The sequence below is a fragment of the Phyllostomus hastatus genome, unplaced genomic scaffold (genome assembly GCF_019186645.2).
Source record: "Phyllostomus hastatus isolate PE091 unplaced genomic scaffold, TTU_PhHast_1.1 phas_scaffold_60, whole genome shotgun sequence".
Lineage (NCBI taxonomy): Eukaryota > Metazoa > Chordata > Mammalia > Chiroptera > Phyllostomidae > Phyllostomus > Phyllostomus hastatus.
The window spans coordinates 8,608,921-8,633,988 of record NW_025334038.1 but is presented as its reverse complement, the minus strand read 5'-3'; the positions used below and the strand labels follow the sequence as shown (position 1 = coordinate 8,633,988).

General features: G+C 37.8%; 1 long non-coding RNA gene across 1 annotated transcript in view; it reads right to left on the bottom strand.

Moving 5' to 3' along the window:
* Nucleotides 1-1,614: 1,614 nt before the first annotated feature.
* The window catches only part of LOC123810364, a 66,012-nt gene continuing 42,558 nt past the window's right edge, over nt 1,615-25,068 (bottom strand). The window contains exons 2-3 of the long non-coding RNA XR_006784236.1: nt 16,973-17,046; nt 1,615-1,755 (exon numbers count right to left, since the gene is read on the bottom strand). This is a non-coding gene — a long non-coding RNA (uncharacterized LOC123810364). The remainder of the gene's footprint in view (nt 1,756-16,972; nt 17,047-25,068) is intronic.

The following is a 25,068-nucleotide window of genomic DNA, read 5'->3' as shown; positions in this document are numbered from 1 at the left end:
TTGGTGTCAAGGTAGTTATAACTTCATAAAATAAAGTACATGGTTTTCCTCTTCTTCCTTTTTCTCTTTGTTCTTTAAATCTCTGAAAACTTTCAGATTATCTTTCTTTAAGGGTTTGTTAAAATACACCATAAAATTGTCTGTACCTGCCTTTGTAAGTGATAAGAAGAAGGTTGGAAGTTTCTTGATTACTCTTCATTTCTTCCTTTGTATTTTCATTTTTTAGCATTTTGGTAATTTTTCTTTTTTGGAAAACAATACATTTTCTTAAAGTTTTCAAATTTATTGGCAGGAAGTTCTTCATACTATTATTTATAATTTTTTTTAAATCTCAGCTGTATCTCTAGTTATGCCCTCTTCTTTGCTCCTCTCTCTGTCACTCTCAAATTCTCTGTGAATTTCTCTCTGTCAATAAGTTAAGAAGTCTGTTTGATAAGGCTTTTCCGAGAACCCACTTTGAGTTTTCATATTTTGTTTCTTCTTTGGAGATTTATTCTTTTCTGACTTGTTAAATTGAATATTAAACACTTGATTGACTTATTTTAAATATATTTTTGTAAGTACATTTCAATGGTTTATCTCTCTAAATACCACTTTAGCTGAGGTCTGGCAGTAGAAGTATTCCCTGATTTGAATCTTGGTTCTCTCACTTACTAGCTACGTGATCTTGAGCTAGTTATTTCACTGTTCTGTGCTTCAGTTTCCCCTTCTTGTTGTTCAGATCAACTATTCTTTATCCTTATTAATGTTTCAAATGGGTGATCTATTGCTATTTGAGTGAAATTCTCCCAGTTAGGGGCTTAGCTTATTTCAAGGCTTTTTTTTTAAATGAGAAGAGCATATAACTACACGATGATTCTATCTTCCTGGTGGACTGTTCCTTATCATAGAGTTATTTCTCTTTATTCTTAAAAATGTTTTTGATTTAAATTATATCGTTGCAAATATTAGCACTATTATACCATATTTTCTATTCAAATAGATGCTGACAGGTTTATATCTTTCTGTACCTTCATTTTCAAAAACACACAGCTAGTGACTGGCAAAATTAGATTTATTCCTAGGTCTGCTGACCCCCTCTGCCCAGTCCAGCATTCCTTTTCCTTACTAACATACATACCAGTCTGCCTTCTTCCACAACACTGCTGAAATCACTCTTCACTGTAAGGCCTCTGCCAACAACTCAGCATGTAGTAATTGCTTCTTCCTCTGAATGAATGCTCCGTGTCTACAGTACTCACTTAGCCCTTAAGGTATGCTATCCTAGTTCTGTGTGTATATCTAAGAAGTTTCTTGAGAGCTACAGTATGGATTATGTTATTTCTGCTGGCAACTTCAGAATTACTTAGTTAAGGAAGTTATAGGGTACAATCTAGTGTCTAAAGGATTTGTCTTGAAGCTGAATTTGTGTTGCAGACATGCTATTTTTATTTGCAGTGATTGGGGGTGGGTGTTACAAAGTTTGAGAAGAGGTTAGTCAGAGCCCTCACATGCCACTCTTGCAGTCACCTCTGTCTTCTACTGACTTGCCTATGATGATGGTTTCTGACAAATGTAGCTGCTCTTCAAAATCACCTTTGGAGTGAGATTAAAAAAAAAAAAGCATACCTTCAGATCCCCCTCCAGAACTAGAATCTTTTAGGTGAAGTCTTGAAATCTAATGTTCAAGAGACTCTTGAGAAGTTCGAGTCAAAGGTATCTGATCCTCTACTTGGCAGACAATAATTTCTTGTAAATGCACGGTGGGCGTCAAGCCTGGAAACACAAGCAAATACATAGTAAATGCTTTAATTGATATTGTAATACACAATAATGTGGCATTTCTGTTTCCCAACTCCCATTGCCACTGTTAAATTAATTAAACAAGGAGGCCATTAGACTGAGGTAGCTTTAGTACCTTAGTAGCCTAAGTAAGCAAACCAAAAAATATGTCTGATTGCTCCAGGGTTAAGAAACCAAAATCTAAGGACAACCAATCACAGACAGCAAACTAGGCTTTCCCAGATAAGGCAACCACTTAACCTATAGCCAGTCAAATAATTTCCTTGCTTTACTTCCATCTCTTCTCTTTAAAAGTCTTTCCACTGGCTCCCATCTGTGTAGCATTCCTAACCTCTTTCAGTTTGGTGCTGCCTTTTCCAATAAATTTTTGTTCAAATAAACTTAAAAATGTAAGATGCCTCAGTTTGTCTTTTAACACTACAAATATGCTCTATTCAAATAATTTTGGTAAGCATTTATATTAATTATTCACTGTAAAGGGTACAAAAGAGGCATGTAGTAACAAAAATAATAATGGCTAATATCTATTGAGCACCTAAAGTGTGTCAGGCACTTTGTTGCTCAATGAGTGCTTCACATTCATTGTCTCATTTATCATTTACCCAATACACTCCTACTGCATGGATACCGTAATCATGGCTGACCCAATCATTAGGCTCACTAGCCACCATGCCTGGGGTCCACAATACTTTTAGAATTCCATGAAAATGTTTTAGTTTCTTTCAGAATCAAAAGAGAAAATAACCTTTATTTTAGCCTTTATACTTACAGATATTAGCCGTTATACTCACAGTCATAAATAGTATAGTTTGCAATATTTTTATGGAATAAGGGGCCCATAAGGCAAAAGCCTGTGAACCTGTGAAAGTCATAATGCAATCTTCACCATAGTCACTTCCACTTACCAGATGAAGAAACTGAGACTCAATAAAGATAAGAAGTAAAAGTTGTCACAAAGTGAGGCAATGGAGGAGGTGATGTTTGGAGCCTATAGATCTTCGCCAATGACCATTTTAATTACCGCTCTATATGCTGTACAGCATTATAGAGCAGTAAACTCTAAGTTGAGAAAACAAATTGATTATGCATTAACCAGTTTGAAAACACTTCAAGGAAAGAATATAATTAAGTACCTAAACTCAGGAACAGATCCAGTTGATGTAAGACCCAAGGCTTTTATGACTTGAAAGATCTTCTTTTAAGAAAAAATATATATATATAAAAATTAAGTACCTAGTCTTGGAGAGGGTTTCAAGAAAGGGGCCCTCAAATGTAAGCCTCATTAGCTTCGTGGCAAATTCACTCCACCTAAATGTCCTTGGGCCTAAAGAATGCCAGAGAAGGAAGGAATGGATCTCAGTCAGGAATATCAGCAAAAGTTTTAAGGAGGAAAGGGGACTTTGATGTATGGCTCTGATTTGGGAACCCTCAGTGCAAAGTGTGGGGAACAAATATGAACATAGTTTGTTCAGAGAAGGGAAGAGAACTCCATATGGCTGAAACCCACAGCAATGTTGGTGAGAAGGGAAGTGCTAGGTTTTGAGGAAGGAGGTGCCTGTTTTAAATACCAGGATGGAAAGGCTGCTAGGAATCTTTGTATGCTCCTGGGTCTTCTGTCATTACATAGTGAAAGGCAACACAGAATTTGAGGAATCTAGTACTATGGGCAGGACTCTCAGGAGGGGTGATAATAAGCAAAGCAATCTAGTTACACACTAATTTGGGTGTGTTTTAATGAGTAACTCATGAGTTACGACTGGAAGGGAAGAAGCAGGAATAAAAAAGAGAGAGAAAAGGAAAGAATAAGAATCAAAATGGATCAATCAAGTAGATACAAGAAATAGAAGGGACAAGGAGTCTGTAATAATTTTTATATTCTGAGCCTGGATAATTGAAGGAATAGTTGTGGGATAGCCAGAAATTTAGAGGTTGATCGGGTTTGGTTCTGGAGAAGTTAAAGCCAACAAAAAAATACTGCAACAACTGGACATCCATCACCAGAAGAAGCTGAACCCCTGGGACTGGGAGGCATTCTGAGCAGGGCTTGACTAGGCTCTGCTGGCATCATTAGCCTTTACCGTGTTTTCTGCATACCAACACCCCATCTAATCAACACACTCTTTCTCAATTATGCTCTGAGAAACTTGCAGTCAGGTCTCACTCTTCCTGTGGACTAAGAAGTATTTTGCATTTTAACATGATTTCTATTATGAGATTAGTTTAATTTAACTCAGAGTTTCAGCCTGCCTTTGACCTCTCCAGATGAGTGGTCAAGAGGACTAGTCACAACAAAAATAGAAGGAAAAGGAGGGGTTTGAGAGGGCATTATAGAGCTATAAAAAAATAGAAAGGTATATGGAATTAGAAAGAGGGTGGAGGCCTTTGATGATTCAAAAGATACTTATTTCATACTTAGCATGTTGGGCTTTTTCCTTAGAACAAAAGCCATTACTATGAGTGAAATGTAGTTTCTTCCCTGAGAGTATCTGAGTTTTCAAGGACAGGTTTTGGGAAAAGTGACAGGGCCATGCAGAGGATTAAGAAGAGGATATTCTAGAGGTGGAGGAGCAGGATGATGAACTTAGTTTTAGCTATTTTAAATTGGGTGATCTGAAAATGTATGTCTATACCCATTTATAAATATGGGGATGGAGGTTAGGAGAGAAGCCAGGGCAACAGTATAAATTTTATAGTATACCAACCAGCACAAAGTTAAAGCCTGGGGCAGGCATGGCATGGAAGTATTGCTTCCAAGGCTAACTGTGTAGTATAAATGGAGGTTAGCAACAGAGCTACAGGTGCCTCAAAAATCAAATAATTGATAAAAAAGGAAAAGAGTTATAATTATAACTCTAAAAGTGTAATTATAAAATTGTAATTGGTGGAAAAAGGAAAATAATTAAAACAAATAGACTAGTGAATATAGTACAAAGTAAGGCACATAGTACCTTGTATAGTACAAGTAAGTACAAGTACCTTGTATAGTACAAGTAAGGCAAACCAGGAAGATCAACTTGAGATCTTACTTTTTGATATATAAATTTCTCTGTAAGTGATACTTTACTTACATCCCCCCAAAATCAAAGATATATAGTTTATATTGTTGCTCATCTCCAAATATTAACCCATAAATTATTTAGATGTCATTTCTAAATATATGCGTTATATTGGTCATGACAGAGAGATAGAGGACTGTGGAAGAAACACTGATCCGTGATATGCCTGACCCTGTCTGGCTGCTGCTGCCAGGCCTTTGTGCTAGATCAGCTAGATCTGGGCCAGAACAGAGACTGCTTTCCGTAAACCCCTTCAGAGGCTGTCTGACTCCTCCCCTCTGCCCCAAGCATGCTGGTTCCTAGAACAGCCTTTGCCCTACCCTGTGTAAGTATGTAAGGCATTTCCCCCTTACCTGGGGCAGGAAACATGCTAATACCCCTATCCATCCTGTTTTGTCATATATATCTGCTTGGCACCTGCCATATAGCCTTGAGGATATCCATGTCATCTTGCTGCTGCCCAAGATGAGTTTCTATATTGATTCCCTTAATAAACTTATATTGTAATGCTGGAGTTGTCAGCCTCTTTCTTTGGGCTCTTCCACCACAAAGTTTTACATAACAATGATAAATGAATAAATGTAGATATATAGATTTGACTGGAAAGGATTTAATTCAGAGAACTGATTCCATGGTGACTCTGTGCTAAGAAGCCAACTGGGTACAATGAGTCAATCCAGAAAGTAGCAACAGCAGGAAGCCATTACCATTGTAGGTCTAAAGGGATGATAGAAGGAGGTGGCTTACCCCAAGCTTAAACTTGGAGTCATCTGAAGTGGGGATGTCCCAACAGAAGCTGAAAGCCAAGAGAAGCTATCTGTGGCAAGGAGGAAACAACTTGCTTTTTCCACTCTTCCTCCCAATCTAAGCTCAGAGCCATCCTGTCCTGTGTTCCTTTGGCAGAGACTGAATGCCAGAGCTCAAGGGAGTCTGGGAATTGTAGTTCTCTTTTATAGGGGGAAGAGTAAGGGGAAAACAGTGCTGAGAAGTTGACTACCTTTCTGTTACTGGTTTGTGATTTTATTATATTATGATCAAATATTGTGGTCTATAGGATAATGATTATTTGATATTGGTTGAGACTATGTGACTTAGGCAAAAGTCAAGTTTTGTAAATGTTCCAAGTGTTTTTGGAAAAAAAGTATATTCTTTATCTTTGTATATATGTGCAATATTTCATATGCAAACATCAGATTTAGTTTGTTAATTGTGTTATCCACACAATATACATTTTTATCTATACAACTATGTCAATAACATGAAGTCAGGTTTTGAAAGAAGTTTGTTAAAAATCTCATTATGATTGTGGATTTATCAAATCCACACATCAGCTATATGGAAAATAATCTATAAGAAACATGAGTGAAAATAGTTGGAGGGCTGGTACCGTGGTGCAGATGAGAAACCATGGTGGCCTGGCCTACGATGGTAAGAATGTAGAAAGAAAGGGAACAAGAGAAATTAATACTGATTCCTAAGTTTCTGGCTTGGGTCACTGGATGAATGGTGGTACTACTGTTCACATACATGGACCACCACTGACCAGCATTTTACCTCATGCAAATTACATAAACTCTCTGGACTTAGTTTTCTTATTTATAAAACTGGGCAAAATAGATTGTATTTCACAGGATTATTGTGATGGTGAAAAGAGTTAATATATATAAAGTAATAGCACAATATCTAAATATCTGTTCAATACTTTTTATTATTACCAACTAGAATATGCTTAATGGAGAGAAGTTTGAGTTTGAGGTGGGAAATCAAGATTTCCTACTGAGGCCCATTATATTTGAGTTGTTGTTTTATGAGTTATCTCTTAATAAAGAAGGTCTGAGTCATCTCAGCAAATACTGCTAAGGTATGAAAGAGGATAGAAGTAAAAAAAAAAAATGACAACTGAAAGGTCAGAGTCAACTTTCAGGAGTTGGCAGGGTCAAGGGAAAATTTTCTTCAGGTGGTGAGAGAGGATCATGGTTTCAGTCAGAGAACACAGAGCCATCTCAGAGGGAAATGGACTAACTGCCTTCATGTACTTTGTGGTTTTTTTGTGTGTGTTGTTGTCTGGCTTGGTTCTAGGTAAGGAAGCTCATCATCTCCAAAAAGCAACAGAAAACAATGTTCTGGAAAAAATGACTGCAATTTACAGAACAACATTAACTTACATTGTATGTGATTTATTGTATGTTTAGTAAGCAGATTACTATAGTGACAGCTTGTTAAGAAGTATGTATTGCACTTTTGGTACAATAGGGAAAGGTGATTAACTTGACAAAGACTCAGGAGCATATATGTTTCTGGCTTTGAGCTACTGTGTGGAATGAAGACTGAAATTATGAATTCCATAGCATGCACTGCCTTGGCAGATTTTAGTGTAAGATTATGCATGACTACACCTCTCCTACAAGTTTGCACAGGCTTAGGCATTTTTCTCATTAAGGTTGTTATGAAACCTGTTGGCATACAAATGCATGGAAAGATATTCCCAGGAATATTAATCTTGACTTACAATTATGTGTTCCCCTTCAACTGGGTTAGTGCCAAACTACTTTTTCTGTTCTGTATTGTTAAAGAGGAAAACATTACTTTAAGACTATTGTAATTGGAGTCATCTTTTGTAAACCAGTGTTAGATCTATCACAAATAAATTACAAGATAGATTCAATTATGAAGGAATTAACACATTTCAAATAAATAGAAAATGAAAAACAAGTTCTGTGTAAAGATGATTTAACATGTACTTCTACCTTTCAGCTTCTTGGAACTCCCTCCACTAACACAAGTGAAGGGACAGTTTCAAGCTGAAACTCAATGAATGGAGACAGAAAAAGTAACCCAAGAAACAGATGAATACATAGTGATAGAATACGCAGAGCTGAGAAAATTGAATCTAATCAAACAGTAGAGAAAACTAAGAATAAATCTGACTTAAGAATATCCAAAGACTTAGAAACTAATGTCTCAGGTACTTTATGAAAGTAAGAATCAAATGGAATGTGCACTCAATAAGGAGTATTATTAGAAATTTTGTCTTAGAAAGAATTGGGTCCCTAAAATTCTCTCCAGATCTGTGCAGCATCCCAGAAACTGCCCATTCTTAACTGACAAAGAGTGATGGTTCATTATCAGAATGAGGTGAAGTAGATGGTCTATGTGGAAGAATACCAGTGAGGCTAAGGATGAGGGAACTGTAGTAATAATAGGGGATTAAATGAGTGTGTGCATATTAGCTTTGTAAACATAACATGCCACATCTGTTCTCCTTTTTGAGTCCAGGACACTGAAATCTAGACTTTCACCCTCCTGGCAGGACATTGGAAGAATCTGTCCTGGGAAATACAGCTAGTCCATGATGAAAGACAAGACACTGAAAAGATAATGAAATGTGAGGTTTCCACATTAAACAGCCCACTCTGATGCTTCTACAGTGAAACTCACATTAGACCAACATCTCATAGCCTCCAAGCTTCCAGCCTGTGTTTTTGTGTCTTACTCTTAAATGTTGTCAAATACAAAGACTAAGTTATCTGAGAAAAGCCTTTAACCTGGAAGATAGAACATAAAATAAAGAGGAAAAAGTAATATGGAGGAAATAAAAGTAAAACAAATGTCAAAAATCTCACAAAGAGAAGCTACTATAACCATGAAAAAAGAACAGAATTCTACCCCAATATAAATTAACAAGTAAATAAATAAATGCAACAAAACCACAACATCAGAAAGGTGTTAGAAATTATGATAGCAGAAATGAAAATTTTTGATAGAAAGTTTGAAATATGAAGTTGACAAATTTTGCCAGTAAAAAGAAAAAGAGATGGAACTAGGAGATTAAGAAACTAAAACAATTAGGAAAATGATCAATGAAGATTAGCATTTAAAAACATAGAAAAATGTAGTGCTCCACATAAATCTATTTGGCTATGACTACCATTTCAGTGCACACCAGCCTGACATCCTGAGTGCCAGCACATAAACCTCTTGCAGAGGGTTTTCTGTGACCACTAGTGCCTAATCTACCTATATGCATGTGTTAGGCATGGACTCTCCCTGTCTTTGCAGGGAGAACCTTCAATGGCTGATTGACAGGAGCTGGCTGTCAATGGCTGATAAGAGTATTTTAGTTCCCTTGCACCATAGATGGGATAACTACCATGAATATTTTTTACTTGCTTCCAGAAATCCCCAGCAGGATTGCACTTAATAGGAACATAGTTAAAAAAATAAAAATGGCAATAAATATGTCCTTGATAATGAACATTTTTATTGGTTTCCTTTATTTTTGTCTTCATTCTCTACTTCCCTACTGGTGTTCCCTTAGATGACCTCCTAAATAAACTGCCTGAACTCAAAAAAAAGGAAAGAAAGACAGGAAGAAAGAAAGAGAAAACAGAAAATGAATGGAAGGAAAAAGTTAATAATCTGAGTTTCCAGACTGAAACATTTACCAAGTGAAAACAGACTCAGGCTAATTCTATAACACTGTATAATTTCAAACATTTCAGGCAAAGAGAAGATCCTGCCAGGCTGTAAAGAGGAAAAAATATCCGGGTCATACACATAGGATCAGCAATTAGTGAGAAAAAAAGAGTTCCCCAAAACTTAGATAAAGATAATTGTTCTGTCATGGTAATAAGTGTCCATCCAAATTTGGTTTTTAATTTATCAAAGTCAACTGTTCTCAATGAACATGCTTTTGAAAGCCAAACAACCAGCATCAGTCCCTTACTTCTGAACATTGGTCAATCAGGGGTAGACTCACTACAATAAACACACCCAAAGAACTATGTTTCTACAGATGATAGCAACCCAATAAAGCCTCTGAAAGTCCACCAGTCCCTGAACTCCATGCTTCCCAAAAACCCAAGACAAGCTTAGAAGTTTGCTCTGCTTGAAGAGACTGAGCCTAACAATATAGTTCTTTCTTACTACAGCAAGCAGTAAATTCATGTTTGTTTTCATTTCAGACACTGTGTGATGGTTTCATCATCTTTGGACATAGATTAATTTTTAACTTCTGAAAAAGAGGATTGGAAGCTACAAAGCAATGGAGAAAGATTTTCAAAATTCTGAAGGAAAATAACTTGAAACCTAAAATTGTACCCCTAATAAAACTATCATTTAAATATGAGAACAGAAAAATATATATTTTCGAGGAAAGTCCATGATGGTGGAGTAGATGAAAGATGCACTCACCTCCTCTGGACCAAATCAAAATTATAATTAAATTATAGAGCAATCAACCTGGACAACCATCTGAAGAGTAGCTAGACAGAAGTCCCATAACTAAGGAAGAAGCCACACTGAACTGGTAGAAGGAGCAGAGATGTGAAACTGGCTGGCCTTGCACCCATGTGCAGTAGTTATGAATCCAAATGGATATCTCAACTGCAGAAGTCCCTCCTGAGGAGCAAAGGGGTCTCAACCCCATGCCAGGCTCCACAGCCCACAGCACCAGTGCCCGGAAGAGGAGCCCACGAAATATGCTGTGAAAATCAGCAGGGGTTCCATCTGCCCCCTGGAAGACAAAAGACTGCTGGGAACCCAGGCATCCTCTTAAAGGGACAACACAAAAACTCTTATTTGTAGGCACTTACTCTGGGCTCCAGCAGAGGGATGTCAGCTCAGAAGGTAACAGAGTAAAACAGGGAGAGACTGAGCATTGTGGCTTTGAGGCAAGGACTGCAGGGAAAGTCTCCAGTGCCCCTGTGTTGAGTCCCACCATGGCCTCCATCTTTTGTGGGTTAATTACTCCCCTAACCCAGCAGTAGTCTGGTGAGTTACACTAGTCCATCCTGACTATTCCCTAGGCCCTGCCCTAACCAACTCATGCACAGCCAAACACTCTGTCAGCAGCAACCAGCCTGAAGCCCACATTGCAGTCTTTAAAAAAAAACTCTCAAGGAATTCCTGTCAAGCTCAAGGAATGCCAGAGATACACAGGGAGAAACTGGAGTTGTTTTGCTTCAAGGCAAGGACCATCTTCCCACACAGTTGACAGGCTCCACATTTTCGGTTAAACCCTTCTTCCACCCTGTCAAGTCTTAAATCTGCTAGAGCCTGGTGAACTTGATTAGCTCCACACTTACAAATCCCTGAGATCTCTTACTCCATTGCAAAAGTCCACAGGCCCCAGGTGGGTGATGTGTGGCCTCAGCATACCCTAAAACTTTTGCTAAGTGGCCTTAGACCCAGCATGGGTGCTGAGTTTGAAACTGGATTAACCTAGTAAACACCACTTGCCTCTAAGTACTGACTCTGAAAGCCTGTCTCATGTGACTAGCACACTACCCAAGGTTTTTTCAGTGGCTGAGCCCAACAGACAGCCAGCATGCAGCAGGAGGTCTTAAAGTGTCTTGGGCTTTTTTGCTAACCTACCTCAGGTCCAATATTGGTGGCAGCCAATTTTGGTTCACAACTGGGCCCTTCCCATGCTCAATGAGGTTCAGCAGAGGAAATTACCAACCACAAATTACTTTGTAGCCTAAACAGGTAGCCCAGGGCTGCCCACAGGCAGCATCAGGCATTGATCTGCATGAGACCCTCCAAAGGCCTCAGAAACAACACATAGAGATCTGGCTTCAGACCTCAACAGACCACCACCCAATTACCTCCACAAGCAGCACACCCAAAGGTAGGTCCCAGCTGGCACCAGACCATGCTGAACCAAACTCTGCGTCATGGGGTCAACTCCTGCTCATACACTTTGGTCATGGCCAGTACTCACAACAAGTCAGCTTAATGGTCATCCCCATCCGTGAATGTGCCAACAACAATCAAGGCTCAACAGAAGGCATACATAACCCACAGAAAGAACACTCTTAGAGCACCCAGCCCAGGTGATCAAGGGCACTGCCACATGATTCCCACAGACACCTACTACATAAGGCAATCCTAAAAAGACTGGAAAACATAAGGTATCTACTTAAAACAAACAAAAGCAAACACAGAGAGGCAGCAAAACTGAGGTGACAATGAAACATGCATAAAAAAGGACATAAAAAACACACACACAAAAAAGGACCAGTCAGAAGTGAAGAACACAGTAACTGAAATAAACAATACACTAGAAGGAATCAACAGCAGGTTAGATAAAGCAGAGGTTCAAATCAGTAATTTGGATGGCAAGGTAGTAGAAAACACCCAATTAAAGCAGAAAAACAGAAAATGACTATAGTTTAAGGGATCAATGGGACAATGTCAAGGGTTACAACATTCATTCTAGGGTTCCCAGAAGAAAGCTTCCAAGGGATTAAGGAGCTATTGGAAGAAATAATGACTGAAAACTTCCCTAATCTGGTGAAGGAAATAGATACACAAGTCCAGGAAGCTCAGAGAGGACCAAACAAGATAAATCCAAAGAATCCCACATAAAGACACATCATAATTAAAATGGCAAAAGTTAAATACAAAGAGAGAATCTTAAAAGCAGCAAAAGAAAAAGAGTTAGCCACAAGGGAACTCCCATAAGACTGTTAGCTGATTTCTCAACAGAAATATTTCAGGTCAGAGGGACTGGCAAGAAGAGTTCAAAGTGATGAAAAGCAAGAACTTACAACCAAGACTGCTCTACCCCGAAAGGCTATATTTAAAATTGAAGAAAAGATAAGGAGTTTCCCAGGAAACAAAAGGTAGAGTTTATCACTACCAAACCAGTTTTATAAGAAATGTTAAAGGGAGAAGAAGAGAAGAAGGAGAAGAAAGGAGGAGGGGGAAGGGAGGGAGGGGGAGGAGAAGAACCATAATATAAATAATAAAATGGCAATAACTATGTATCTAACAATAATCTCTTTAAATGTAAATGGATAAAACAATCCAACAACAAAAAAAAGACATGGGGAGCTGAATGGATAAGACATTATAAATATGTTGTCTAAAAGAGACCCACTTCAGATCAGAAGACACACACAGACTGAAAGTAAAGGGATGGAAAAATATATTTGATGCAAATGGAAATTAAAAAAAGCTGGGGTAGCAATACTTAAATCCAGCAAAATAGACTGTAAAATAAAGGCTATGATAAAAGACAAAGAAGGACATTACACAATGACAAAGGGAAGACTCCAACAAGAAGCTATAACCTTGTAAATATGTATGCACCCAACATAGGAGCACCACTGATGAACATAAAGGGAAGGATTCACAGTACTACAGTCATAGTAGGGGGCTTTAACACCCCCTTAATATCAGTTGATAGATCTTCCAGGGAGAAAATCAACAAGGAAACAGTGGCTTTAAATGACACACTAAACTAGATGAATTTAATTGATAGTTTTAGAGTATTTCATCCCAAGGCAACAGAATATACATTCTTTTTTACAAATACACATGGGACATTTTTCATGATAGGCTATGTGTTAAGCCATGAAACAATTCTGAATTAATTTAAAAAGATTCAAATCATATCAAGGATCTTCTCTGACCACAATGGCATAAAACTAGAAATCAATTACCAAAAAAACCTGAAACACACAAAAAACTTTAAATAATATGTTACTAAACAATGAATGAGTTAACAATGAGATCAAAAGAGAAATTAAAAGATACCTTGAGAATGAAAATGAAAGTAAGATACAAAATCTATACAACATAAACAATGATAAGTTTATTCTCTGTATATATGAGTCTGTTTCTGTTTTGTTTGGTCATTTATTTTTGTCAGGTGTGAGGTGACAGAATGGTGATCATCTGATGACAGAATGGCTGTCATCAATAAATCAACAAATAAGTGCTGAGGAGGATGTGGAAAAAAGGGATCCTGTATACTGTTGGTGGGAATGAAGATTGGTACAGCTACTATGGAACATAGTATGGAGTTTTGTAAAAAAAAAATGAAAAATGGAACTGCCTTATGACCCAGCAAATCCAATTCTAGGTTTATATCTAAAGAAACTGGAAACATTAATTTGAATAGATACATGTACCCTTATGTTCACTGAAGTGTTATTTACAATAGCCAAGCTATGGAAGCAGCCCAAATGCCCATCAATAGACTAGTGGATAAAGAAGAGGTGGTATGTTTATACAATGGAATATTACTCAGCCTTCAAAAAGAATAAACTCTTATCTTTTGTGACAACACGGATGGAACTAGAGGGTATTATGCCAAGTGAAAATAAGTCAGACAAGAAACACAAATACCTTATGGTTTTACTTTTATGTGGAATCTAAAGAACAAAAATAAATGAACAAACAAAACAGAAACAGACTCATATGTACAGAGAATAAACTTATTGTAGAGAAAAGAGGGTTGAGGGGTGGGTGAAGAAAGTGAAGGAATTAAGAAGTACAAATTGGTAGTTACAAATTAAGCATAAGGATGTAAATTATAGCATGGGGAATATAGCCAAGAAAATGGTAATAACCATGTACAATGCCAGGTGGGTACTTGAATTATCAGGGGATCACTTGTAAATTATGGAATTGTCTAGCTACTATACTGTATTCCTGGAACTAATATAAAATAATATTGAATGTCAACTATAATTGAAAAGTAAAATTTAAAAAATATGCCTAAGGAATCCCTTTCTTTTAGTTGCAAAAGCTATGTGGGGCTGCTGATCACCAGTGCATAAAATGTCTGTTTACTTTAAATTGTCTTTTGTCTTCTGCAACAGTACTATGATAACAGCTCAGAAGTGCTTTCTCATAGGAAGCAGAAAAATTCAGTGAGCCAGAATTCGAGGTTTGACTTCTTTTGTTCTTTCCATGTCTGTTTTTTAAAAAAGAAAAAATATATTTTTAGACATGCAAAATCTTAAACAATTTACTTTTCATATACCTTTTCTTGGGAAGCTACTGGAGGAAAGCAAGCAAGAGTAAGATACAAGTTGATGAAAACAGGAGATCCAATATAGGGAAAAAGCAAAAGACAACTTCAGAATGATGGTGAAGAGAATCCCAGGATGGTAATTACACACCAGAGCAAACCAGTCCATCTCGCTGCTTTTATCAGTTATGTAATACTGCATAACAAACCAACCCAAAATGCTGTGGCTTAAAAAACTTATCTATTGATCTTTTAGTTTTGCTGCATAGTTTTAGGTGATCATGGCTGGCCTTATTCATGTTTCTGTTGTTAGCAATTCAGCTGAGGATAATTGGTTTCAGTTAGCCTCACACACGTCTGACAGGTGGCTTGGTGGTGGCTGAAGCCGTGGAGGTGCCTGGGCTATGTTTCTCTGCTCAGTCAACAGGTAAGCCTTACTCTTCACATGGCAGCAGGGCTCCAGGAGTCCAAAGCACAAGCACTTTTCAAACCTCTACTGTGTCATGTTTGCTAACACTTCATTGTACAAAGTAAATCACATGGTCAATCTCAGAATCAAAGTGAAAAGTACATTCAGTTACAGAGCAAAGGAGGATAGGCACAGGGAAGGGAATTGTTATCCATTTTGCTATCACTCTATCACATAGCTCATCAGAAGGTTCCAGCAGAAAATCCTTTAGGAAGGTGAAATCGGCAAAATGTACCTGATATGTCTAAACTTGTTGAGCAATGATTTGACAATAGTCAGAGTTTGGTGTTGAATTAATAATAAATATAAAGATAACTATGCAAAGAAAAAATGGGAAATTATTAACTCTGAAAATAACAGAACATTGTTTAGCAATTTAAAATAAGCATAGTTTGCAACAAATTTAGTGGTAATTAGTGCTTACTTAGTTATAATCAGTCAGTTAACACTAAATATTGAACTAACCAAAATTTCAATGTGGCCATATAAGGAGAAAGATGGGGTATCAAAAGTCAGTACAAATGGCGGTCAAGGATAAAAGGGAGCTGAGTCCTACTCTTTCACTCTGCCTGAATGGAAAACCAAGAGATCATATCTAAAACTAGAAAGTCAAAAAGTTAACAATGTAAAAATATTATCTAGAAAAATGAAGATAATACAAAAACAATCAGATAAAAGAGGTAAAACTGGTGCCTCTGGGAGGAAGGAAATAATGAGGTGACAAATGACTGTGGTGTTTCACAGTAAGTCTTAGAGAACTACTTGTCTTCAAAAGTACGTGCATGGTAACTTAAATACAAAATTAAAAAACAAACAAAGTAATCAGAGTCTTTGCAGACTAATTATTGCAGACTAATATGCAATAATCTCTGTCTAATATCAAGTGATAAAAGTGATATTAGTGATAAAATCAACTAATTATTGCAGACTAATATGCAATAATCTCTGTCTAATATCAAGTGATAAAAGCAAAATGCAAAAGTTTATAAGCTATTATTTATGTTTTAAAAATGGATGGAGTGGGTAATATAAAGATTTGCATGTATATACATGGAATAATTAATAAACAAGCTCTGTTGAGTCTACCTTCAGAATAAATTCCAATTCCAACCATATCTCACCCCTCTATCACTCTCATCCATAGGAAAGCTATCACCTCTGACCACACTAGGCCACTGGCCTCATTGCTTCACTGGCCTCCCTGCTTTTACCCTCCAGTCTAGTCTCCACTCAACAGCCTAAGGATTCCAACTGAACAAAAAAATAATTCACTTATTTCCTGTTCAGAACCCTTAAGTTTTTTTTTTTAACATGTTGAATAAAACCAGACTCCTCATCAAGGCTCCACAGAGTCATGTGATCTGGTTCTGACCTCATGCTTATCATTTTCTAGTCCATTCTCACCTTAGGGTCTTTGCAACTCATGGCCTCTCTGCCTGAAATGCTTTCCTCAGATATCTGTGGGCCTGGTCTTTCACTCAGATCCCTGCTCAAATGTCATTTCCTTAGAGAGATCTTTCCTATTCCCTTTCACTGTACCCTGCCTTCCCATATACTACCTACCTATCATTATCTATCACCTCATCCTGATTTATTTTTCTTCATAGGACTTATCACCATTTGACATTTAAATATCTTTAATATTTAGTTGTCTATGTGTTATCTCCCCCAACAAAATGTAAAGTACCATGAGGGTAGCCATATTTGTCTGTTGTATTTATTGCATTTATTCTGAAATATCCAAGGCAGAGCCTCATCCAAAGTAGCTATTAATTTATTTTGAATAAATTAATAAGCAATGAAAATACACACAGGATTTAAAAAACTATTTACAGCAGCTGTTTTGGGAAGGGGAACTGGGAACTTGAATGTCAGGGGTGGGAGAATAGGAAGACTTACTTGTCATTTCTTTAGGTCGCATGAACTTCAAACATCTACAGCACCCAGAGTCCAGGCAACAGTCTCTGCAGTGCCTACCAAAAGGGCACACAAGGGTGAAAAAGAAAAAAGTGAGAACATTTGCTAAGAGTTACTTTCTTCTGTGAGAAAGAAGGCATTAACATTGAATTCATAGATTTCAAGTACATGTATATCATTTATAAATTACATTACAGTTCCATTTAGGAGGTGTTGCCATCCTGTGCACCAAGGTTTTCCTCCACAGCTTTCTGTGGGTTCTTAGCTTCAGCTAGTCTCACTCCCTATAGGCATTTTATTTTATGTCCCTTTTCTGACTCTGCTACTCCATTACAGCCAAATCATTTATACCTGATAGCACTGAAAGCACTGAAATTTGTATTATAGTGGACTTAAGAACAGAAAGATTCAGTTAGAGGTATCCCTATCTTAACACTACACTTACTCATTCAATCCTATTGAGTAAGGTTAATGGAAATGGAGTAGGTGTTGGCACAACCACCCTTAACCAGAGAGTGTGTCCCTGTAAATTACAGTCCCCTAGGTGTGTCTTGGCTCAGAAAAGGCTGCAAACCACTGATGTGTAGTCCACAGTTTTGGACTTTGATACTCTAATTATATATAGTGCTTTGGTACCTATGTATTTATAGCCCTATGGGGACTTCTTGTAAGGACTCCTTTGTGCACAGCATTTCCAAGTTCCTCAGGGTATCAGGCATTGACAATATGTAATAAAGACTTGTTGTTTTAGTCATTAACATTAAAAAGCATAGATACTGCTATTAGCTTATAATTATATCACCATGGTTTTAATAGTGAAGTATACAGAAATAGTAAAAAAAAACCCTGCACACACATACATGCATGTACATTTAGTAAAAGCAAGAAGTGTGTCTCAATCATTTTTGTTTTCCCATGGTACCTACAAAAATAGCTTTGCTACAATATGTACATTATAATAATTGGATAAGTGGATGAATAAATGAATGAAGTCTACAGTATCTACCTTGATAATAATCATAGATACTATTCATGAAGCACTAACTATGGACTGGCCATTGAGCTCAGTCTTTGTCATCATTACCCCATTTAGTCCTTATAATAATTATATATGAGCAGGTTTTTAAAATATTTTTTTAAAGATTTTATTTATTTATTTTTAGAGAGGGAAGGGAGGGAGAAAGAGAAAGAGAGAGAAACATCAATGTGCAGTTGCTGGGGGCTGTGGCCTGCAACCCAGGTATGTGCCCTGACTGGGAATCGAACCTGCGATGCTTTGGTTCGTAGTCCGCACTCAATCCACTGAGCTACACCAGCCAGGGCAGGTTTTTTTAATATTATAAATGAGAAAATGGGGCTTAGAAAAGTAAAATAAGTAGTTCACAGCTACACAGTTGCTAAATGGCAAATTCAGGATTCAAGATCAAATCTAATTTCAAAGTCAGTGGCCTTTACTAAGCAATAACAAAAACAAAACAAAACACTCTCCGGATAAAAGATGTGAAATTTCTCCAATAAAATATTCCCATCTGATGACATAGTTGTCACTGAAAATAAACCATAAAATCAGTATATTCTGTAAGAGCAGAGGTTAAAGATGTAATTAGTAAAATCAGTGGGGGGAAATAAAGGGCATTCAGAGTAGAGCTCAGGTCAACTTTAAGTACATGGTCAAGAGAAGTTAAAACATTCACATTTTAAAAACTTAATCAGAAGTTAGAGATAATTTTGAAAAATAGTAGAGAATTGGAAATTGTTACAAAAATGGGAAGTTGCTTTTTGGCCACAACTTCTATTTATTGTAGATAAAAAGTAATAACTGAACAATATTTTTATATATAAGATCAAAACTCTAGTTTCATTCATCCAACAGGAACATTTCCTTGCAACCAAGACACTACTGGGCAAAAAAAGACAGAAATAGTTTGGAGGCTAAGATGCCACTCCCAAGGAGTTCACCATCCATTGGAGGAGCTGAGGAGTCTACTACGCAAGGCTGAGAGAGAATGCTAAGTCAAGTGAGACCCAGACTGGTGGGTCCTGACAGACAGGTAGAGAATTTCAGACTGATGGTTGTCAAATGGAAGCTTTGGGGCAGCAAAGGGTTAAGGTCACTCTATGCCCAGGCTGCATATACCACCACTGCACTCTGTGTTGTGCTCCCCAATGAGGAAAAGGGATGTGGTAACCAGAGTCTTTCCTGAGATAAGATGAAGGACTTAAATAAATTAATCAGAATTGTTCTGAACATGATAAGGGCTTTAGATGACCGAGAATGAGGCAACTGCTGAATAAGAAGAGATATACATATTTCTCTAAAACAAAAAAGTTATGCAGCTAAGACAGTTTGTTTAATGGAAAGAAAAATATGTTATTTAGTTAAAAAGGTGAGTGGTATGTGTTTGAAAAATAAAAAACAGACAAGCAAACAACCATATCCTTGCTGGCAGAGCATGTATGAGGTGATGTGAGGGAGTTTTTAAGATTACTTTAAACTTTTCCATTTTCTTCCTAATTGAAGAAATAATACATAAATATATTTTCCTTGCAAAAATTATAAAAGTTACATGTCAAAATAAAGTTCCCTTTGGTTATCTCCTGGCAAAATTTGAACATGATGAAAAACAAAAAAGCTGGTGGCAATAATAATATGAACTCCCTTTTACTAAGTAGGTGCTGTAGAAAACTGTTTATATATACTTTATTAGTTTTTTCAGAAACTTTTTGTGACTAATTACATAGAACCAAGGACTAAGAATACAACAATGACCTTAAAGAATTTGTAACCACTTCTATCCAAGCCTGGCATCATTTTCACCACAAACTAATACGGAAAGCGAGACTTGGAAAGATTAAACATCTCACCCAAGGTTGCTGTGGGATAAGTGGTGGAATTGGGATTCAAAACTTGTTCTGTTTGTCTTCAAAGGCTGACCCCTCTTTCACTACTACTCAATTGTTTTCAAATACTTTATTTTAAAAGTATAAATCTTTAAAATTGGTTTTTAAAAATAAAATGATCACATTACAACTCAATTCAGAAAAAAAGATAAAAGTAGAAGCATGGTTCATTCAGTGGCCTATCTATAGAAATAAATTTGTTTCTATCAAGAGGAATGGGTGGAATTGCTTAAGGATTAACACCTCAAAGGTTCAAGTCTCCCATTGTTAAACTTTAGGAACAGGGGCCAAACATTAATGTTAATAGAGATCATCAGGATGAGTGGATTCCAAACATGAAAGTGCCTGGGAATCACAGATTTGTGTTTCCCTTCCACTAACCCTAACCTCACTGGTACCCTGAAACCTGGAGTTGTTAAAAGCTCTGCCTTAGTGACCAATGATCTGCTAGACTTGAGAAGCAATTCTAGTACAACTCTGGTATGTTTAGTGATTTCTCTTCACCACTCTGTCTTCTACCCATCCTCCCAATATGGAAATGTTTAACCAGGCTTATACAATAGGGCCACTTTATGGATGCCCAGCATTTGTGAATTATCATCCAGAAATGCCTTGCTTTCCTTCTTTCTACCTTGACTTCATTTCTACCAACCCTGCAGTTATAAACCACATAATCCTCTCTAGAATGAAGCAGGTCTGTTAATCCTAGCTCCAGACTAAGCTTTCTTCCCTAGTTACTGCTTTAATTTCTCATTCTTATTGGTGAAATATAAAACTCTCTTCCAGATAATCCCAAGCCTATTTGTCTTGGCACTTAAGCTTCTCTTTATGATGGCTGTGTCCTGGCAAAACTCTATGTCTTCCTCCTTCATTCCTACCAATCACCTCCTGGCTTTCATGGATTGCTTATACAACAACCAAATTTACAATTCCCCCATGAGCAATCATCCAATGTCTGCTTATTTCTAGTCATGAAAAGCTTTCTTATTCATGGAAGAATCTGGCCATTGTAGGAGAGGAACGATGATTTTTAAAAGGATTCCTCCAGATTTTTAGCTAAAACTAGCTATATTTTCCAGCCATTTGTTCTTTCTTCTGGAATAGTGTTTCTCAATGTGGCCCCCAGACTGCAGCATCAGCATCACCTAGGAACTCAGCCCCCACCCCCCGCCCCCGCAAATCTACTGAACAGAAACTCTGGGAACAGAGCTCAGCAACCTGTATTTTCACAAGCCCTCAGATGATTCTGAGGTACCCAAGTCTGAGAACTCCTGCATCAGAAAGCAAGACTTCTCCTGAACCAATTTTCCTGAACACATTTAGCTTGATCTGGAGTTATTAGTCACATTGATGCTATGTTTTGCTGGCTTCATTCCCAAAAGACACTTTACTCTTTCTGATATAGTTTTTATCTTGGTCTAAGGGCATATCATTGGTTATAACCTTTTGAGGGATGGAAACAAGTGAAGCTTTCCATTTTTTAAATTTTTAATTATAGAAATTATAACTAAAGTTTTCCCATGGAATGATTGTTAGTTGTGCCCAACATCAGGCTTATTTAGTCAAAAGGACTTCATGAAGGACATGAAAATTATATTGAACTTTGACAAATAGTAGAAATACAAGTTTTCAAGCAGAAATACAGATAAGGACAATGTTGAAGGCAGAAGTTGGGATAATAAAGGCAGTTTAGTACATTGAATTAGAACACTGGTTTTGAAATTGAAATGCCTGGCCTTAGCCAGCATGGCTCAGTTGGTTGGAGCATTGTCTTGTAAATTGAAAGGTCGTGGGTTCAATTCCTGGGTAGGGCACATGCTTTAGTTTCTGGTTCAGCCCCCTGTCTTGGCATGTAGAAGAGGCAATCTATCAATGTTTCTCTCTTCAATCAATGTTTTTCTCCCCCTCTCTCCCTCACCCTTCCACTCTCTCTAGAATCAACAATCACATCCTTGGATAAGGATTTTTTAAAAAAGCAATCAGAATGCCTGGAATTCTACTCTAGCTCTGCCACTATAAGCTGTGTGACTGCTTCACATCTGTAAGATGTGAAGTCACAGTGGTACTCCAGGTGGTGAGAAGAACTCCAAGATGGCCTCAATATTTCTGCCTTATGGTATGCATGCCTCTTCCCCTGAGTGTTGGATGGCACCAGTGAATATAATGAGATATCACTCCTGTAACTAGGTTATTAATCAGTTGCCTTGGAGTAAATCAAAGAGAGATGATCCTGGGTGATCCTGACATAAACAGGTAAGCCTAATAAGGAAGAAGGTGAAGGCTCAGGGAGACTTTCCTCCTACTCTACTACTGTCATCGAAGAAATCAAACAGACCATGAGATGGCAAGAACCTGAGGGTGATCTCATGGAAATGAAAACAGTCATCAGCTGAAAGTTAGCAAGAAAGCAGGACTTTGTGGATCTTGTTGAAAGGAATTGAACTCTACCAACAAGCAGTGAACTTGACAGAGGACCTCAGATATATGGCAGACCCAGCTGACACCTTGGTTTCAGTTTGTGAGACCCTGAGCTGAGGACCCAGGTAACCTGTGCCTAAACTCCTGAAAACAGAAACTGAAAGAGAATAAATGTATTGTTTTAAGCCTCTAAATTTATGATAATTTGTTGTAGAATTATTGACAAACTGCATGGAACTCCAATAACCAAGGAATTAAAGAAATAGTCAACCAGACCAACCAGACCCGTAAGGTAGGCAGACAAAGAAAACTCAGGGGAAGCGGTGGAAGGTGGGCCTGACTGAACAGGAAACTGAGACTCATAGCTGACTGTGGACTATGGTGGGGATTGCCTCAATGGGAGAAACTCCCGTTTCACACGAGGGTTCATTGGGAAGTGGGCTAGAGCTGAGCAGGTGAGCTGCATTATTCCCTCTCTAGCCCCTCTCCCACAGACAGCGCTGCATCACAACAAGGAGGGCTGCCCTGCCCTAGTGAATACCTAAGGCCCTATCGCCTTACAACTTAACAGGTGTGCTGAGACAAAGAAATATGGCCCAAATGAAAGAACAGAGCAAAATTCCAGAAAGAGAGTTAAGTGATGAAAAGATTGCCAACCTATCTGGTGGAGAGTTGAAAGCCCTGGTAATCAAAAGCTCACAGAAATGATTGAGCTTGGTTACAACATGAAAGACACCCAAAGTGAAATAAAGTAAAATATTCAGGGAACCAACAGTGACAGGAAGGAAACCAGGACCCAAATCAATGGTTTAGAACAAAAGGAAGAAATAATCATCCAACCAGAACAGAATGAAGGAACAAGAATTCAAAAAAATGAAGAGAATCTCAGGAACCTATGGGGCAACTTTAAACATTCCAATATCTGAATTATAGGGGTGTTGGAAGGAGAAAAACAAGAGCAAGAAATTGAAAACTTATTTGAACAAATAATGAAGGAAAACTGCCCCAATCTGGTGAAGGAAATAGACATCCAGGAAGTCCAGGAAACCCAGAGAATCCCAAAGAAGTTGGACCCAAAGAAGAACACACCAAGGCACATCATCATTAAGTTACCCAAGATTAAAGATAAAGAGGGAATCTTAAAAGCAGCAAGAGGAAAGGAGAGAGTTACCTACAAAGGGGTGCCCATAAGACTATCAGCTGATTTCTCAAAAGAAACCTTACAGCCAAGAAGGGGCTGAAAAGAAGTATTCCAAGTCATGAAAGGCAAGGACCTACATCTAAGATTACTCTATCCAGCAAAGCTATTATTTAGAATGGAAGGACAGAGAAAGTGCTTCCCAGATAAGGCCAAGTTAAAGGAGTTCATCATCACTAAGCCCTTATTATATGAAATGTTAAAGGGATTTACCTAAGAAACTGAAGAAGATCAAAAACTATCAACAGTAAAATGACAACAAACTCACAACTATCAACAAATTAAACTAAAAAAAAGAAAAGAAAAATAACAAAAACAAAAATTAAGCAAAGAACTAGAACAGGAATAGAATCAGAGAAATGGACATCACATGGAGGGTTTTCAGTGGGGAGGGGAAGTGAAGAAATAGAGGGGGGAAGGTTCAGGTAATAAGAAGCATAATTGGTAGGCATAAAATAGATGGGAAGAGGTAAAAAATGGTATAGGAAACAGAATTCAAAGAACTTATAAGTACAACCCATGGACATGAATAAGGAGGGGTGGAATACTGGAGGATTGGGGGGTGCAGGGTGGAGGGGGGCAAGGGTGAAAATTGGGAAAACTGTAATAGCATAATCAATAAAATATACTTTGAAATAACATGAGAAATGGTTTTAGATAACCAGATTTCAGAAAATAAGGCAATAAAGGGCAAGGGCCCTGTCAGGAAAGAGGAAATTACGTGTTGCTTTGTGAGGGAGCATAGTTAGTGATGCAGATGTGGCCAGATGGAAGAAGACCGCAAGCCCCATACTTTTGGGGGGGCATTTGGGAATATTGGAGAGATATAGCAATGCCCACTGGCAGGGGAATTGAGGCACAGGTGGAAGAAGTCTCCAGTGAGTTAGAAACTAAGGATCTCTTTAAAGCCACACTCATTGGGCCAGGGAGAGTTTTTTCCCAGTTAGGAAGATGAAATCTTGTACATGAGTCATTGCAACAACTGTGAACCCTGACAGTGAATCATTCAGTAAAAATAATCCTTGATCAGCTGAGCACTAAGGCAGAGTTTCTGTCTCACACTCACCAAAGTGCTATCCACTGACTGAGCCCTTCTCCTTGCTCCACCAACAAAAGCCTAACTTGACACCTGGGTCTGTCTTTGCCCCAAACTCGCCTTCCCAATCAAATAAATGCACTCCATCATCTTGCTCTCTGACCACCATCTTATTAAGAGCCTGGTCCTGAACTGACTCAATCCAAACCTTACCAGCAATACCAGCTGATTTTGACCTCTATAGAATCAATCTCAAGCATATCCCATAATTTCCCTGGTTTTACCTGATTGGGTTCTTGTTAATCTCACTCAATGTGGCCCTTTTCAAAAGAGAACACTTTTTTAGAAATTAACTGAACCCAATTAATTGGTGGCAAGCTTTACAATTCTTTGAACTTAGGACAATCTAGAAACTAAACTGTCAAACTTACTTATTGAGAACAAACAACATACAAAGTACTAGATCAGATATTATGGAGAGTCAGAGAGTGAGGGGTATAGTTCATCTTCATCTACCCTATTTGG